At 34.0% G+C, this 19,433-nt stretch overlaps 1 long non-coding RNA gene across 1 annotated transcript in view; it reads right to left on the reverse strand.

Annotated features, from left to right (window-relative positions):
* The window catches only part of LOC119634934, a 33,120-nt gene that overhangs the window by 4,029 nt on the left and 9,658 nt on the right, over positions 1-19,433 (reverse strand). The window contains exon 2 of the long non-coding RNA XR_005247001.1: positions 2,532-2,648. This is a non-coding gene — a long non-coding RNA (uncharacterized LOC119634934). The remainder of the gene's footprint in view (positions 1-2,531; positions 2,649-19,433) is intronic.

A 19,433-nucleotide genomic window follows, 5' to 3' on the forward strand; every position in this document is an offset into this window, starting at 1 on the left:
AATGATTCCTTGCACTAGTGCAAGCAAGTAACCCTACAGGCGGGAAAAAGTGGATCCCACAGGAAAGACTGATGTGATGTCGTTCACTGGCAGGCCAGGGTCTATCGATTTTCTTGAAATGATTCCTTGCACTAGTGCAAGCAAGAAACCCTACGGGCGGGAAAAAGTGGATCCCACAGGAAAGACTGATGTGATGTCGTTCACTGGCAGGCCAGGGTCTATCGATTTTCTTAAAATAATTCCTTGCACTAGTGCAAGCAAGTAACCCTACGGGCGGGAAAAAGTGAATCCCACAGGAAAGACTGATGTGATGTCGATCACTGGCAGGCCAGTGTCCATCAATTTTCCTAAAATGTTTCCTTGCACTAGTGCAAGCAAGTAACCCTACAGGCGGGAAAGAGTGGATCCTACAGGAAAGACTGATGTGATGTCGTTCACTGGCAGGCCAGTGCCCATCAATTTTCCTAAACTGTTTCCTTGCACTAGTGCAAGCAAGTAACCCTGCAGGCGGGAAAGAGTGGATCCCACAGGAAAGACTGATGTGATGTCGTTCATTGTTGCGTCAAATTTCTCTGTCTTTACGTTGAGCTTTTAAACCAAATATCGAAATACGTTAATCTCTGTAACTGTAATGTTAATAATTGTTTTAAAAAAACGAACATAGAATATAGAAATAGTTTTATGAAACTACTGTCCTCCCTTTTTGGTCGAGACAAAGTAACAGTTGGTCAGTAAGACTGGCACAAATTTATATATTGTCATTAATATAAAAAAAAAAAAAAAATTGCAATTACATAATAATTTATAAGTTTCCGAATGCACTCAATTAATAAAAGAATTCCTTTCTCGAAGTAAATACAATTTGATTATTGTTACCTTTGACATAACCTTAATATAGCATATATTAGGTTAAAGATATTGATTGTGTCCTGTGTGTTAATAGATCTCGATGCCGTTTCATACACTTTCCTTAATTACAATCATGTGCTTTTCTTCTCCTTCTCCTGTGCCATATTATTCCCTTCCTTAAAATGGACAAAGTTGAATTCATTCATTTTAGTTGTGTGATGAAATCACTATTCGGATAAAGGTCAATAAAACGTTTTAAGTAAATTTCTTTTAATCTTTAAGTCAGAGATTTGCAAACAGTTTCTTGTCTAGACTGTTACATTGCACGCAGTTACTTGAATATTGAAAATTATTAACATCATCAATATGTACTGACTTTTAGTCCATTTTCCCTTTTTGCTTAGGCAGAAGAAGGGCTTGAAATGATAGATGAGTAAATTACTTGTTTTCACAGAGGCCTTAGTGTGAAGACATATCGCGACCTGGCGACAGATGGGACAACCATTGCACGCATCAATTGCCCCATTTATGACCTTGATATCAGTCGAATAGGTATCTTTAAGATCATGAAAATGTGCATAGGAAACGAAGGGCAGAGACAGAGTGCAAAGATTCAAATGATTTCATATCAACTGAGCATTAACTTTGTTAGACGCATATTGTCACACACACACACACACACACACACACACACACACAAATATAACCGCAATTAACAAAACCTGAATGAAATGAATGCAGCAAAGCGGCATTCGAAGTGACCTCAATGATTACAGATTCATTCTCCTTTGAATTTGAATTAGGTTCAAAGAGATTGCTTCCTCAAGTAAAGATTCAGATGAAAAATTGTGTGCTCATTATTTGAGGATCTATGGTGTCTAAAATTTCTTTTGGCAAAGCAATATCCATTAGAATATTAAATGCATATGCAAACGGACATATGCTCTCCAAATCGGACTACAGACGCACACATATATATTCATTTGGCAATAATATGATTAAGTCTGCGCCCGAAAAAATTTGCCACAAATAATAACATTAAAATAATTTGAGAATAAGTAGGAGAACACAAGAATAAGGTAAATGGTATAGGGAGGGGTGCGATGGGGGAAGTAGAGGAGTGTTTGCATACTTGAAAAATAGCTATATGTATATGAAAACTTTGCTCCAAAATTGACTTTATACCTACAATTTGGAAAAGTATAAAAGCTAACAAAAAGAAACGTTCACATAAAACTACCACGCAGTAAAAGTAGAGATAAAACAAAAAAAAAAAAAAAAAAAAAAAAGGCAAAAAGAGAAAAAAATGTAATGCTACCAATCGTCCTGTATGAGTATATATATATATATGAATATATAAAAAGGAGATTTGAGTATAAAATTGGGAGGCAAGTTGCAACTTCCGTTATCGATCCAATAAGAAGACACTTTGGGGGCATATAAAGTTTCTTAGCCACAAACAATCATACATACGTGAACGAAAGTGAACAGAGTTAACATTATTTGCCCAATGTTCCGCATACGTACGTAAGATAGAATTTCAATTGTATACACAACTAACTGTGTGTAGCCGCAGCAAGTCACATATATATATATATGTATATATATATATACATTTTATACACACATAGGCACACACACAGGCACACACACCTAAAGCAATTTCATTTTTAGAAAACTACCTCAATAACTTCCGCAAGCAACCGCTTTCTTTAAGAACATCAACATCGACAAACGGTAACAGCAAAACCGTATAGCAATAACACTCATTGGCACCCACATTTGGTGCACAAGACGAACTGTAAAAAAACAAAAAAAAAAAATTGAAGTTTGTTTTCTACAACAATAACCATTGTTAAGTTTTTGTTTCGGAAAGTTCTCGTATGCTGCTCTTTTCGATTATTTTAATAGTATACTTGAGAATTTTAATTATGCCTTCTAATGGTGTATAATGGCCAGCTATAGTGGTATTTAAGAATTTCATAAAGAGAGAAAGGGCAATGAAAAAATCAGCTTGTAAAGAAAACTTTTGCAAAAATTGTCTTTAAATGTTCACTTCGTGAGTTTAACAACAAATTTTTACACTTATTCCCCTAACGGTTGTGGTCATACTGACTTCATCATGTATTATATTCATCATTCACAAAACGATCTCGTTTTTTTTTGTTTTTTCTTTTTGTTCATAAACAAGATTGATATTGTAAATTTTAATAAAGGTCCGATCCCCGTGCTCTCGATCTTATCACTAAAGTACGCTAAGGTGAAAAATTCAAGTTTGGACAAGATATTGAGTTTATTTATGGTGTAAAAAGGTCTAAATTAGATACTAGAAATTTTGATCACACGCTTTCCATTCGTTATGGATATTAAATGATTACAACAACAGATCTGATATATTTTTACACAGGGAATTAAAATTCTGATATCGATAGCATTGGCTTCTAAGCGACGAAGAGAAATCCAAAACAAAAATGATATTCTTTCTATTATGCTTTCTTAGCAAACCCTATATATACATTTATACATATATGCATAGCTTTAGCATTACTAAGCTCAATCCATTATAACTCAGTTAGTAGTCAGTTATCAGTAGTACTCAGTTATTAAGTATCAAAATATTCATCTTAAGCTAAATTAGTTTTTCTCGCTATTCTCGAATTTACTTTCTCTCATTTTCGCAAAACAATCTCGCCTTCACCTGCTTGCTGGTTGGTAATAATGATATTTTTTTGAACTTAAAAGTTTTCCTTCTTTATTTTTTTTTACCAGTTTTTTAATCAATGGCTTTGAAGGCGATTTTAACACCGAAAATAGTCTAAAGTTTGTTCAAAATTTGTTATTTCACTTCAAAATGACTTAATTAATCTTTTAACAGGCGCAATTATATATATAAATAATATATATGTAGATTTAATATTTTTCAAACAGATTCAATATTAGCGCTTAAAAGGACAAAAGCATTTCTGGGATTTCATTTTGAAGGATGAAGCGAAAATTTTCCCTTCCTCCCTTCCTCCCTCCCCCCCCCTTTCAACCCTTTCCCATTCCATTCTTTACGCTTCTTTTCAGGTTATTATAATATAACACTGTATGCAACTTTTATTATAATGGTCGGTACACTATTTATTTCGTAATTTTTGACTTGATGGACTTAGCTTAGCTTAACACCCTACAAATTATTCTATACAGTTATCTTTCGGTTTTCCAATGTTCGGCGCATTCCTCATGTCATCACCAAAACACATCTGTGCTCACAACTCGCGGAATATTATTTTCTTCACTTTTCTTAATTATCCTCCCTGGAGTGCCCTCCTTTTTGTACACATATCGACCGTTACCCTTGGGTAACGCAATCTCTTGATCACTAATTTGTTGATTTTTTTTTTTTTTTTTTTTTAATTAAACCATTACGCTATCGCTGAAGCATTGCTGCGTTTCCCGAAAAAAAGAAAACCGAATCGTCTGATTCCTATAGCATCACTTTGAAGCCAACTCTACATCATTGAGAAGATGAGTAGAGATAAGAGCAAAACAAAGGTGCCTGGCTTTGGACTACACGATAGATGCACCAAAACTTTCCAATCAAAGTCTATCAAATTGTTCCCCGTCACCAAATGTGTACGTCATCTGGCATTATTGCTTTAAATGAGGATCAACTCTAGACGCTTTGCCTGAATTATGCTCGCATTAGTTGTTGAGTGGAAAAAATGAAATCCATCGTTCGAATATATAGGAACACGTCACGATCGACTTGCAATCACGTTCAAGACAAGGCATGAACTTGCATAACGATGATGTTAATGCTTCTCTTCACTGGTTGCAAATTGTTTCAAAAGTCTTTCATTTCACTATTAATGCATCGCAATGCCGAGTTTCTTTTTATGTTCAGCTCTGCGTCAAGTGATTTTTGAGTAATATTTCCATTTGGTCGACCAGAGCGCGACCCACCTGTAACATAGACATTTTCTTTGTAAAATTTTCACCAGACATACAATGAATTTTTTCGCCATCTTGTTAAGCGTTATCTTCCTTCTCAAAATGTTTTTGGCGCCATTTATGTAGAATTTTTTTCTCATTTTCAAAACGCAGTTATTTTCGGCTGAATTAAGAAATGCGATGTTTTTTTTCTTTTCTCTAATTTAGTTTCCTAAAATTTTCCAAATTTAGGTAAGGCGACTTTAAAATCTTCTATCTGGATATTACCTATTGTTAGGTAGTCGAAAAAATATTAAGCGGAACAATAGAATCGTTCGTATAGACAGGCCTTCGAAAAGCCAAATCGAACGCATGACTTTCAGTTTACTACGAGAACGCAATTACTTCGAAATCCACTAATATTTGCCTGTGTGCTGATCTAATGGTATCCGTCCATACCACTAGAGTTCCCACAATTATTTAAATCGATTTAGGCTTGTAAGTGATTGCATTCATTTTGCAAATTAAACTTGGAAAGGAAAACACAAAAAAAAAAAAAAAGAAAACAAAAGAAAACCTTGAATAATATAAATACTCAATGTGTACAATTTTCAAAAATAATTTACAATTTATAGAAGAAATATTTGGGACCATTTCAGTGAAGAGAATGACAACTATCCTGATTGACCAATTTAGATATAACAGCCTTAACAGAAACGTTATTTAAGTTATTAAAGATTCGATCCGAAGAGATTATATAATTCTCTTTGTTCATTTGCTATCAATATGTGGAATGGGAAGACTAATATGCGCAATATTTGCCGAAGTGAACATAACAAAACACTAATTTTCTGCTTGATTGACTCCAATATATAATAACTGCACTCTTTACGTACGACGTTTAGTGTGCGGTTATGGTCAACCATTCTCTTCATCAATTTGTCAACATTGAGGTTTAACATGTTTGTTCACTGAACCAGAAATAACACACACAAGCGGTACGCCTCGATTGGTGAACATAGCGCTTAAAAATGTATGGTTTAATAGAATCGTCTATGCTTTTCCCAAAATACATCAATTAGACTTTTAAAGAAGAGCAAAAGCATTCCATCAAAAGCGGAAACAACAAAAAAAAAAACAAAAAAAAAAAAAAAAAGAGACATAAACTAAGAAGCGACTACGCATTTATTCAATTAACATCCGTTCAGATAATATGAAATTTCACGTTAATTGAATGTTTCCAATAAATTCCGCTCTTAATTAGTATTTAATTATTTTATTCTCATTGTTACTTGCAAGTAATAATTCTCTTTATTAACTTTTATTAATAATTTAACTGGATTTGTTTTTTTCCCATTATATATTATTCGCTCTTGAATATGCATAGCATGTTCATAGGCGTCATTCTGCATTCTACAGTGGAATATATATAAATACATATATATATATATATATATTTATATTCATTCTTGCTTTCTTATCATCTGAATGTCACACGTAGTAAAAGCTCTCTTCTGATATGTACACACCCTTGCATATTTTTTCCTGACTTAATACAAACGATATATAGTTGAGGTTGACCATCCAGTCAACCAGTCATTCAAATATATTTCTCCTGCGTCTTTCATATTTCTTTTTATTGTCGATATTACGGTACACTGTTGTGTTATGAAAATGGAATATACCGTCAGTACTTTATTGAAGGCTGACAGGTACTTAAGACCGAAACCAAAAGACAATGACGCACTAGTCTAACAAAGAAAAAAAAAAAAAAAATAAAGAACAGAAAAAAATTTATGTGATTTTAAAGAGAAAAAAAACCAACGGACAAACCGAAGTCCTAACTTCGCTCACAATTTATATAAGCCATGCATGCTAGAAACTTCAGTTTTGTTCGCCTTCTTCATGACGTATATGTGCAATACAATACTGGCGGTATCTAAGTTCGCTACAACAATAAAACACAAATGCTCGGTACACAAATCATCACAATAACATTATGCACTAATGTATTGAATGACTTCTATACTACCATAAGTACTAGTGTTGAAGTTCGTTTTGCTAGATGAGTAAAAGATATTGAGTTTATTTATTTGTTTAGAACAAGAGACGATGACGTTCACTATGTCGGCCTAATGCATGCAAATCTCCTTTGTCGATTGTTGTCGTGTTGCCTGACCAATACCATTTCTATGTTGAACAAGTTTCTATTCAATATTTTACATAGCATTAAGGTCACTTGCAAGTTATTCTTGAAATCATCAATTTGGAATAGATAACTTAAGGTTAGACTTTAAAGGTAAATTTTTGCAACTATTACCATCTCAGTAACTGATGATAAACATATGCACAGGGTCGCTTAGCAAATTCAACTCAGAATGTTGCACTAATCATGTTGGTAGACTCTCTGCAGCGTCCTTCCAGGAGTTATCAGCTAAAAGCGCAAAAGCAATATAAACTGTGCATCTAGAAATAATTCGGAAGTCATTTATTCAAATGGTGTAAGTTCTTATCATTTTCTATAGAATAATTCGAATATATTTCAGGGATAGAAAATTGACATAAGTACAGTTGGACATTATTCCTTTCGATTCCTTCTTTCATTCCTATGAAGATACCCAAATATGAGTTCTTTCGTGACTAGCCTCAAGAGAGGAGTTTTCCGTTCCGCACTTACTTGATTTTCTGCATAAAAAATGAGAGAAGTAATTTGTTTTTTTTTTCGGGGACAGTCAGAAAGAAGATTAGAAAAGAGCAAGAAATAGGTAAGCGATTGCCGCAATCCAATCGATAAATGTTATGCACCTTAAACGACTAAGCACTCACTATAGCTAAGAAAACTCTACCGCACTTGAGATTTGAACTCGCAAACGCCTACACGACTACTCAGGCCGATATGGCTGTTGATGGGCAACGTATTAAACAAAATAACTCCTTTTTAAAAAATCCTTCAGATTTTACTAGAAAACGGGCGCACAACTATACAAGCATGTAATAATTAAAATCTCGGGGCCTTTACAACGACATCTGGTGTTTTGAGTTTATCAGCAAAGCCATGCATTCTTCGAACGTTCACTCATGACCGAATCATTTATAATCATCGCCATTATCCTAAAAATGACAAGAGAAACTAAGAAAACTAAATTTTCATGTTCTATAATATGGAGTGGGCGCGACTGGTTTTTTCTATTTGTAAAATGAAACGTTTGCTCGCATAGGCGTAAGGGCATCGTAGGCGTAGTATCCTTTAAAAGTCTAGGTAATTTTCAAATTCCTTTGGAAATCTGTAGGCGATATATTCATTTTCGCTGATGAGAGAACGTTTACCACAAATACTACTCAATTGGGCTGATAGAGAGATGGATAGACGAACAGACGGACATATTCAAATGGTTTCAAAATTTGTAACCGGCCAAGAATTAAATACTTTATGGGATTTTCGAATGTAGTTTCTGCGCTTAATAAAAAGTTTTAATAAGAAAAAAATTATGGTACACTATAATATTGGGTAGGCGTGGTCAATTTTTTCCATTTTTGTACAAGTGCTACAGCATCGACCATATGATGTTTGCTACAGTTTGCGAGTAACGAAATTTTTACTCCTTTTCAAAAGGACGTATCCTTCGACCAATTTGACCCATTTTCAATATCAACCTGCGTACAGGAACTTCCAACATATCTGCCATATTTGAAGGTCATAGCTTAATTTTTGCGACCAGGAGAATACTTACAACAGACATTACATAGTCGAAAAGACAGACGGACGGACATAGTGCAAACAATTCAAAATTTTTTGCAGCATACTACGAAGTATATACATTCTGATGCATCTTTCTGGACGTTGCAAACGTTTTGACCAAATGAATATATCTTTCATACTTCAGCGATGGGTATAGAAGCTTCAGATCATTTTTGTAGGCTTCCTTGAAGTACGCGCTATTTTATGGGAAAGAAGGAGAATGGAGAAAACTGGAGAAATTATTGTAATAATAAATAAATTTCGGAAGCAAACAAACGTGGACGGCGTTCTTCTTAACAGATACTAAGACAAAGTGGTTTTCTCGCCGCTTAACTGTCATTCTTTGCGCTTCACTACATATCTTACAAAAATTTAATAAATATTTATTTAATTTTTTTTTTTTTTTTTCTTCGTTTACTTTCGCTTTTATATGCGACATTAAAAATGAAAATATTGCAAGCTGTCGAATAGACAAAAATTAAGTAAGGTAAGTAGGAGCAATTTTAGTGTGAGATATGTTTGTCCTTTCTTACGTATTTTGCTAAACTTGCTAAACTTAATTTTTTGTTTACATTTTGTTTTACAAAATGTCACGGAAAGATTGTTAAACGAAGACAGCAAAAAAATCTTGAAGAATGACGAGTAATTCATTTCCTCCGTCAGCGAAGATAATTCTTCAATCACGTGTTACGATATATATTGTTCAAATATTTTGGAAGACATGTAATCTTTTCGTTGAATTTACGTGCATTTCGAGTTTCCTGTTATCTAACCAGCAGCATGACGCTTATTAATAACAAGCAAATAAATCAATAATTAAGTCAATAAGTGAAGTGAAGCTATGGCAGAAATAATATCTTTTACGACATTGCTCCGTAACTGGTGATAGAGAGCCTATTGTCCAGTCAGCATCTACTCTAACCTCATCTTTGTGTGCCTGATTCGTTTGAACAGAGACAGGGAGTACATTACTACCCTAATATGATGAATTTTTTTAATCCTCCGGAGAATATAAAAGAATTAATTCATTTTCGTCTAGAGCACTAGTCTTAAATTACTTTCAAATAAGCCATAAGTTAGGTATAAGTTTAAATACAAAACCATACATATCCCAGTTGATATTTGCATCTTTACGGTATATACCAAATGTCCTTCAACACCAAATCGTAATAGCTTTAGAGAAAAGATAGAAAATAGAAGAAGGTAGGGGATAATAAGATGACGTAGGAGATGCTTTTTCGTTTAAAATAATTGCAACTCGAGGAGATAAATGAATGCAAATATATCTTCCTATATATTATACATAATCACACATTTCACTCATTTATTATTATTATAATTATTATTATTATTAATTTCGCCAGAGAAATAATTAACAAGACTAAACTCATTTAAAAGCACTATCGGCTTTTATTAAAAACTTTACCGCATTTGAGATTCGAATCCATGAGCATTGAGTTGCTAGTCGAGATTCCTCGCCTTTGGCTACTCAGTCGTATTTCATTCATTTAGTTGTATATATTATATATTTATATATATATATATATATTTTTTTTTATTTTTATATCTAATCTCGAGGGAAACATTGCGAGTCCTCGCGCGCACGTTAGTATCGCATGTCGGCCAAAGGCTAACAGTTGAGAATGGAAAAAAACGGCCACGCCCACACACAGTTATAAGAGATCTTTTTACTTTTTCAAGGTTTTATGCTCATTTGTCGTAGGGTAAGCAAAAGAAAATGTTTGAAACTATTTTGTGTGTTCCTCAAAGCGAGGTAGAAAGATTATCTGTGGACTAATTATTATAGTGGACTAATTTTTTCACCACAACACCAGCAATATGGGTATCAAATAAAAGCGCTTGACGAGTAGAATGCAAAAACGCTAAGCGTGTTAATTCCAAATTAACTATGGTGCACGCCACGACGTGGTACATTAATTTTTCATAACAATACCCTTTAGTGAAGCAAAAGGTGAGAGATAAATTTTATTTTATTTATTTTTGGCGACAGTAAATCAAAGCATGAGACGTCAATGATTTTAATCGTGGTGGATATGGGAGATTCGGTTCCAACCGAACATAAATTCCTTACTTGTTTTATTAATATATTAATTTTCGGAATTCGATATCGTTATAAGTTAATCAATAGAATATATTAAGTAAATTTAAATTGAGAACTGAGTCACCCATATGCCGACTTTTCAAAATAAGGTGTTATATGAGAAGTGGTTGAAAAAATGCTCCAGTCCGAACCATTTTTAGTAGCATTCGTCCTTGGGAAGAAGCTTGTCGATGCACCAAATGTCATCAGAATATCTTAATAACTGCGACCAGTATGTTAAAGAAAATAGAACAGACGGACAGTCAAGTTTAGATCGATTAAGAAAATGATTTAAAAAAATAGTTCTGGATTGAACGATATAACACAAGGCGAGTCAATCTCAAATCGCTCAGATTGGTGCGTAGGGTGCATTTGAACACAAGCGTACAAGAATAAAAAAAAAACCACGTTGTAGGAATACCTTCGTATGTTGTCATCATACAGATTATCTTTAACATAAAAGCGAACCTATTAAATGGCAGCCAAATTGCAAGCATTGCCGTCACTGAGCTGAAATATAAACGAATGTATATTAAGTACGTAGGATGTAGTGTAAGAAAAGCCGTCCTAATGAAATGCATTGAGTTGCAAGGTTTAATGATTTCCATATAGAACTGTTACTTAACTGTCTATCAATCATTACTATTCGTATGTTTTACTCCATTTACGCTTCTTTTGCTTAGCAAGATGCAAAAAAAAACCAATATCGGTTTTTTCGTAGAACATGTTGACTTTTATGATTATGCCATGCCTTGGCCACGTTTTTATCTTTTTTTGTTCCTTGGACTATCACTTTTCACTGCTATTATAATTTTGATACGCAAGTCAAGTGAATTTCATTTACCAAAAAACGGCAGTCATACGAATTTAATTTTTTTTTTATTATTATAATCAGTATTATAATCAATAAACGATATGTAAGACGACTACACAATTTCCCAATATTAATGGATAATTATGACCATAACTACTATCTCGCCTGTAACTTATGCTAAACGCTAAAATATTTCATTATAAAATTTTTATGGATTCATTGTTAAACTAAGCGAATACCCCTTACGTGGAATAGGAGTTTTCAATCACTGCCCAGGTATTTACGTATAGATGAATATTTTTCGCTTTAATTAACATTTCTCAGTACACTATTCGTTTATGAAGCGAGTCAGCATTTTACAATAATCTCGCGAATTTTTAGTCATCCGTTGGCAATTTTGCAATCCCGCTATCAAGCCCTAAGTTCCATGACTTTTGCTCATTGCAAGCTTAAGTCCAAATGGTGGTAGCGAATAGAACTAAATATCCGAAATCTCGTAATAATGCAGCGAGAAATCAGGAAAATTAATATAATTATTGGCTGCAAAACCTTATCTATAAAGCACGAAATTGCTTCCAAATTTTTCTGAATACATTTTGAAAATTAGCCAAATTAGCCAAAGTGAATGGAACAAAAGTTATTGCCTACCTTGTGGAGTGCACCATAACTTGTTCCATCTTGTTTAGCTTACGATTAATAAATATAGTCTCGAAGAAGGGGGAAAAAAGAAAATTGAATCACTTATAACCTTGCGTGGGCGTCGAAGATCATCAAACATGAAAAATGGCGTCCTCTCAAAACTAAATGTGAACAATTTTAGACTTCTGTCTTTTATAATTTGTTAGGAGTTAGCCGTAAACCCGTAAAGTTTTGCTTACAGAAACCAAATGGATTCGCGTTACGCTTTACTGCGGACATATACACTGACCAATTTGGCCCACTTTCATTATCTATCAAGTTTGAATGTTTCGATCGGGTGTGAAGTTAAATTGCAGGATTCAGAATTTCACACTGATCAAGAATATATGCATTCTTTATAGAGTCGCTAAAGCTTCCTTTCGGGTGTTGCAAGCCTTGACGTACAAACTGACCTACGACCACGATGTACAATATCGAAATCCAATGCAAATCGAGAGAATGTATTGCGTTTTGCCCTTCGATCAAATAGACGCAGTCCGTTGATAGGCATTAGATGATAATGCAGTACGCTATGAGTCTCGTCGCTCGCTGTTCACAGATCCACATGATCTGTCTGGACAGCATCAAAATTCAAACGAGTCGCACAGGCGTTAATATTGCATAGCATTCTGACAATTACCTTACAACTTACAATTATTTTAGCGACGTTATTTTTGTAATTTTCAAGGCTATTGAAAACCCTGAAAGTCATTTATTGATTGTATTGAACTTGTACTTTTTGATTAGAAACGATCCGTTTGCAAACCAGCGTTGCTTTCAAAGATATTATGGCAAACTCTTGTCTGTCGAAAATATAAATTTGTAGATGATTTGCTAATCGTAACCACAATCGTATGCGCACCGAAGATGCTTAACGCTTTGATCGCCCGAATTCGGTGCTTGTTAGAGGAGACATAAAAAATGTAAGCAAAGTCATTTTTGAAGGCAGTAAAGTAAAGTTGTATGGGATAGTTCGCACTTTAAAGATATCATAAGGCAGTGTATTTTATATTTGGCATGAAGACTTATCGATACGAGAGCTCTGTGGGCGCCGTGTTTGCTCAATTTTGGCAGCAACGTATTGATGGCTCAGAGCGCTACTTGGCCCTGTTTAAGCGAAACAAAAAGAACTTCTTCATGCGCGATGAGTGTGGGAGACGAAACATATGCTCACCGCTACCGTTCAGAGTGAAATCAGCAGTCGAACGGTAAAAGACGTTCAAAGCGACAAAAAAAAAGTAGTGTCTCTAAAACAATATAGAGACATATTCATCGATATGTAATTAGGTCTTGATGTCACTATCATGATTTTGAAACATGATAGAAATTTACGAATTAAGATTTCCGTGGTAGAAGTTGTCATAGCATATTATGGCAACAAATTTTTCAAAATAATTGCTTTAGATCTGTATAACACTTATAACCTTGGAGTATCATGCGAACATTTTCTATAAGTTTTTTACGAAAATTTGGAAAAAAAAAAATTCTTTTCTAATTCCTTGAAGGGAATGCAAGTAGACAACGTCTTCCTTCTTTTAAGCTAAGAACTTGTAACGACAATATATGTGCATTTTCTATTACTTCAGTTTGAAAGAGTTGGAAATAGGTCAGGAGTCAAATAGCATTCGCGATGAATAAGTTAATTGGATGGCCAACGATTTATTTAAAGTAAAATAAATTTTATTTTAAACGCTAACGAATCTTTTGCTATAGCTTATGTATCGTATGTTAACAAACGAACGATGAGCGCCAACAACAATTCTGCCCGATTGTTTGTGAATTGATATAATCATTTAATTACAACCGAATCGTTCCCGATCCCAGGTTATAATTGCAAAGATACACATTGTTACGACGAACAAGTGATTGCAACAATAAGCCGCTTTATTACCAATAAACAAAACAACAGCAATTATGATGGCAATGCATGGAATAGTTTAACCAACCAACGGCACTGACTTTCGTACTTCATTCATGTTTTTGAACATTTAATTAAGTGATATAAAATTTTATTTAAATTCCATGCCAAAATGGCTAAGTATGTATATGCATACGTATGGCGGCGTATGGAGTACGCATTAATTAAAATATAACCGCTGGTGAGTTTTTTTTTTCATTTTTTTACTTTCAATCTGACGCCAAAAACAACAATGAGAAAACAATTTTTGAAGTTAAAGTACGCAGTCAATGATATTACATTACACCATATATATGTATATATACATTACAATACTCAAACAAACATGCACTTTTACATACATTTTTAAAGCAAAGCACAATATTCAATCAATAAATGCGTTTAATGCAATATGTTTGCACGCCCACACAAACCTATTATCTGAAAATTATATAATGTAAATACTACTCAAGCGCGATATCGTAACGGTGTGGGATGCTGACCAGTTTGAGTGATAGAAATGCTTTTTAAAACACCTCAGTACACTCCCCCATGAAAAGTCCACAGAATATTTTAAGTTTATCGTTATTCATATGCATATCACAAGTGTGCACAGACATTATATGTAGTTTTGATCATCGTGACACTGCATATTGATTTAAATACGTTAGTCTGCTTACTCGACTGACGGCTCTATTCGTTCGTCTCGTAATTATTCAACTTCTTGTCACTGCATCCTATTTAGGCTACAACTATTTACTACTAATTGGCAGTACCTACAACTTCTTCCGATTACTACTTATTTATTGGATAAGCATCGGAGGGTAGCCGAAATGTAAATGACTTCCTTTATACAAACCTCGCACGATTTGCAAATGTTTTTAATTTTATTACTCGTTAGTAGAATTTCTTGTCCTCACCATACAAAGAATTTTTGATGCATATACAGAGATTGAAAACAAAGTGGTTATCTAGATACGAAGGCATGAACGCTTATCCTCAGGCGACTGACGATAAGCAGATGGTTAAGTTAAGAAGCGCTTCTAAAAAATATTTTCGGATATCATTATCTTCGTTCAACACAAATCAGAAATCATTCCAAATCATTCCTGCTCCACAAAACATCCAAAAACATCCATGGCATTGGGAAAGTGCTTATTTATATGCGTCATAAAGGCGAACCCTAGCAAAAAAGGCAAATTTATATGAATTCTACATTGTCTTTGTCTGCGTAGAGTGCATACTTTTGTCGCACTCTTCGTTGGGCAGTGCAATTGCAATTATATATAGGATTGTTTCAATGTCTATATCGTTTATTTGTAAGTGATGTCAAGTTTTTGGTTTATGAATAAAAACAGTCAGTAAATAAAAAATATGTTTTACTATAATATAAAAGAAATAGTGGAGCAATAAAGATTGGAAAGAAAATGAAGACTGAACTCCAGAATACGATAAAGAAATATTTGTCTTATTAAAAATAATTATGAATTGTATAGTGGAACAAGATACCCTACACCTAACTTTTATTTTTATGCAAATGCATAATTTTCCTAAAGCCTCGCATATTGGGGGGGGGCACTTAAACGGTTACGCTGCCGCTAAATTTGGCAAACCCAAGTTATTTGTCAAAGATTTTATTATTTTCTAGTTGCTCTTCCATCATAACAAACCGCAAATCAGACTTTGATGCCATGAGAACCTCTACCTCCAAATTCCCTATGGATGACTTATTAAGAACAAATGTTCATCATAAAGTATTAAAAAAATAGACTTTGGCATATACAGGCTTATTCTCCCTTAGCGCCCTTATATGGGTTGGGATCCAAAAACAGACTTACGTGGTCCAAGTTCAGATGTTAATTTTTATGCCAAATTACTATTATATGAACGAATTTTCATTAAAAGTATTAGAAAATTACATGAAGAATCAATTCCCGTGGGAATGAGTATTATACGGCAAAAATTTTCAAAATATTGCCCCAAATTCGGTCCAAAGTTTTTTATACCAATTTAAAATGTCAATATACTATTACTAAGCGATATTTCTCCCATTCGTTTTTCTTAGAACGACTTATTAAAACGAGGCATCATATGGGGAATGGTCGAAAAAGTGGTGCATTTCCAATAGCATTTGTACTTGGGTCAAAGCACGTCAGGGTACAAGATTTCATAAAAATATATCTGAAAAATTGTGGACTACAGGTTGGACGCAAAAAAAGCATGGGCAGACAAGAGAGGGACGGACGGGTGGACACGGTTAGACTGGTATAATAAAAGTTGGGTCTACCTTAAGCCCTCCTAGGTATTACCTACATAGGGTATAAAAATATTTGGCTGAAAACAAGAAAACACAAATAATGTAAATGTGAGTAATTGATCAGGTGAATATAGATAGGATTTTCTCATATACAAGGTAAAAATTTCCTTTGGCTTACTTTTGCTTTCTTTTATTCTCAAATTACAGAAATTACTTTAATTATTCACCAGAACTGGAAATTAAAAACCAAATGTACCAAAGGGGTATATTTTGGACATTTGTTTAATGCAGTATGTATATATATGTGCATGTATGAGTGACGGTTTCCTAAAATTGCAACTACGGGAAACGGAAAACTTAATCAAATACACAAATGGCATCTTTCGTATTTTGACCAAGGACTTGACGTTTATGCGAATCAAGAGTAAAAGTCGCTCCGGAAAGAACAAAAGCATTTCATAAAAGTCGATATCAGCTTTCAATAGTTTGTCAATCAATTCGATTATCGATTATTTTTTGCCGAGCTCAGGAAATAGCTAAGTCAAAGTCTCCGAAGTACAACGGAATAGCAGGAGTTTATTGCAGATCGCACCCCATAATTCATTCATGGCATCTGCTTACTACAACTTATATCGGTCTATTACCACATTCTATAACTCGCTACCACTTATCTCCCTCGACTTATTGCTATTTGCTACCCTACACTGATGACTACAATATATACTTTGTATGCAAAACTGTCTGCATTTTTTTGCCTTTGTTTATTCGAAAGTGCTTTGCAACAATTTCTATATGTATTCAAATTAATAAAACTTGATTAGAATACGTTAGTTAACCGAGAAACAAGTCGACAGCAATTATCAGCTAAAATATAGGTTTTAATGTATAAGATGATTACAAACATCTACATATACAAAATATATGTCAATCGCTTAGCATCGAAACTTATACAATTAATGCTGATACGAGTGACGTTAGAATTTTTGTCTAAGAAATGGTCAAAGTCGGTTCGCTGACTTACTTATCTATTAAGGAAGAATACAAAATTTCATTTATTAGCTTGAACTGCCGGGTATTTATGAATCGCCCTAAGATGTCTGCAAACTTTTATTTCGTTTTTTTCATATTTCGTGCTTGTCACCTGTGAAACCTTTTACTAATATTAATACTGACGCAATTGTTGCCGGTGTTGTTATTTCTTTGTTTTTCCTTTCTTTTTTTGTTTTTTTTGTTTCTTTTACCGAAGGATGAGGGGTATATTTATTTTATCGAAACGTATGCCGCACTCAGAAGGAAGTATCAGAGACCTCATAAATATAATATATATTGTTGATCATCATCAAATTCTTAATTAATTTAAGCATGTCCGTCTGTCCATCGATCTGTTGCCCCGTCTGGCCTATATAATGTCTATCTGGAAGTCGTTGCAAGCAGGCTGATATTGGCAAATGGGCCAAATCGATAGAAGGACACGGCTACTGTTTTACGTAAAGCGAAGACATCTTTGTTTTTGCGAATAAAAGGAATAAAAAATTGTTTTTTTTTTTTCATTCACCGTAAACTGTAACCGATAAACCTATAAAAATTTGAACTCTATTGACGATGTCATAGTGCCTCGGTAAAAATGGAAAAAATGGAAGTTTCTAAAATCCCATAAAGTATATAACTTCTTGTCCATTTTCAAGTTCGGAAAGCACCTACGTATGTCCCTACACTCATCTGTCGATATGCCCCGTCAGCGCAACTATGTCGTATCTGTGGTAAATAATCCCTCGTTCAAAAACCGAAAATATCGCCTATAAACTTGCAAGAGAGTTTGAGAATTACCCAACATTTTTCAAAGAACATGTCTACTCGCCTAAAAACCTGTGCACTCTTTTGCTTTTCATATTTGTCGCTTGTTACTCAAAAAGTGTAACAGAGAAGTGTAAAAGAAAAAACAACCGCGCCCACTGATGATAGGTATAAAAGATTCGGTCCCGACCGAATATAATTTCTTTACTTGCTTTTCTTTTTTTTTTTTTTGCTTTCCATTACCAAATAAAAGGCAATAATAACGCATGATTGAGCAAAGTAATTAGCAATTGTATTAAATCAATTGAGAATCAATTAATTAAGGTGTAGTGTGCATGTGCGTAAATTCACAAATCACATTAAGAACAAGAACCGACCATCAACCAATATCTTATATCTGACGGTGATAAGAGGAGATTAGTTGGTATTTAAAAAAAATTCATTCAATATTTTACGTGCGTTCACATTTTCACTCAGCTGGTTATGAGTTCATTTTTAAATTATGATTCTAAGGAATTTACTTAAAACATTGTTTTTTTTTTTTCAATAAAAATTGCTTTAAGTTTCTTTAATATTCACAATAACATATCGGTTAATTTTATTAGCCAAGCTTCTAAAAATCGAACAAATTTTTTGCATATTATATTCTGATCAAAAGCCCGCCAAATGTATAGTGGTATTGCAAAGGCTCCTATTTATTGCTGGTGTGCCAACTGCGTGATCAAAGCTTTTTTTATAGCCAACATCGAGGTATGAGGATTTGTCAGAAGGGAGCTGCAGAGGGCTCAAAAGTGCATATATTCTTAATCAACTTCAAATTCTGAATCGATTCAAGCATATCTGACTGACCGCGTGTGCAATGTTTGTTCCAAACGTTCTCGTCGCTGCACAAGTGGATCTACCGACTTCAAATTTGGCAGAACCATTAAAAATTCTTTCACGCAGGGTGACGGTATTGAAAGTGAAAGACGCGCCCACACGTAAACTGAACTCCGCTGTTTTTCAAAAGGAATAGTGGGACTTATAAACTACACCAGAGATATCTAAGAAAATTTGAGCATGTATTCTATAGGCGATGCTGTACGAAATGGGAAAAATGCCTTTTACGAAAATGAGAAAAAGTGACCGCGCCTACGCAATGTATATAGTACATCAAAATTTAATTTTTTAATAGCTTTATTATACCAACAAAAAGTATATAAATTCTTGGCCAGTTTCAAATTATAATACATCTAAACATGTCCGTCTGTTCATCGATAAATAGATCGATCGGATTCCAATTTTCTGTCATTCAATTTTATATCAATTTCATCATAAAGCGTTAAATATTAAATGTTTTTGCCAGGCAAGAAACCGTTATATGGAAAGGAGATTCAAAATTAAGCCCAA

The sequence above is a fragment of the Glossina fuscipes genome, unplaced genomic scaffold, assembly GCF_014805625.2.
Source record: "Glossina fuscipes isolate IAEA_lab_2018 unplaced genomic scaffold, Yale_Gfus_2 0, whole genome shotgun sequence".
Lineage (NCBI taxonomy): Eukaryota > Metazoa > Arthropoda > Insecta > Diptera > Glossinidae > Glossina > Glossina fuscipes.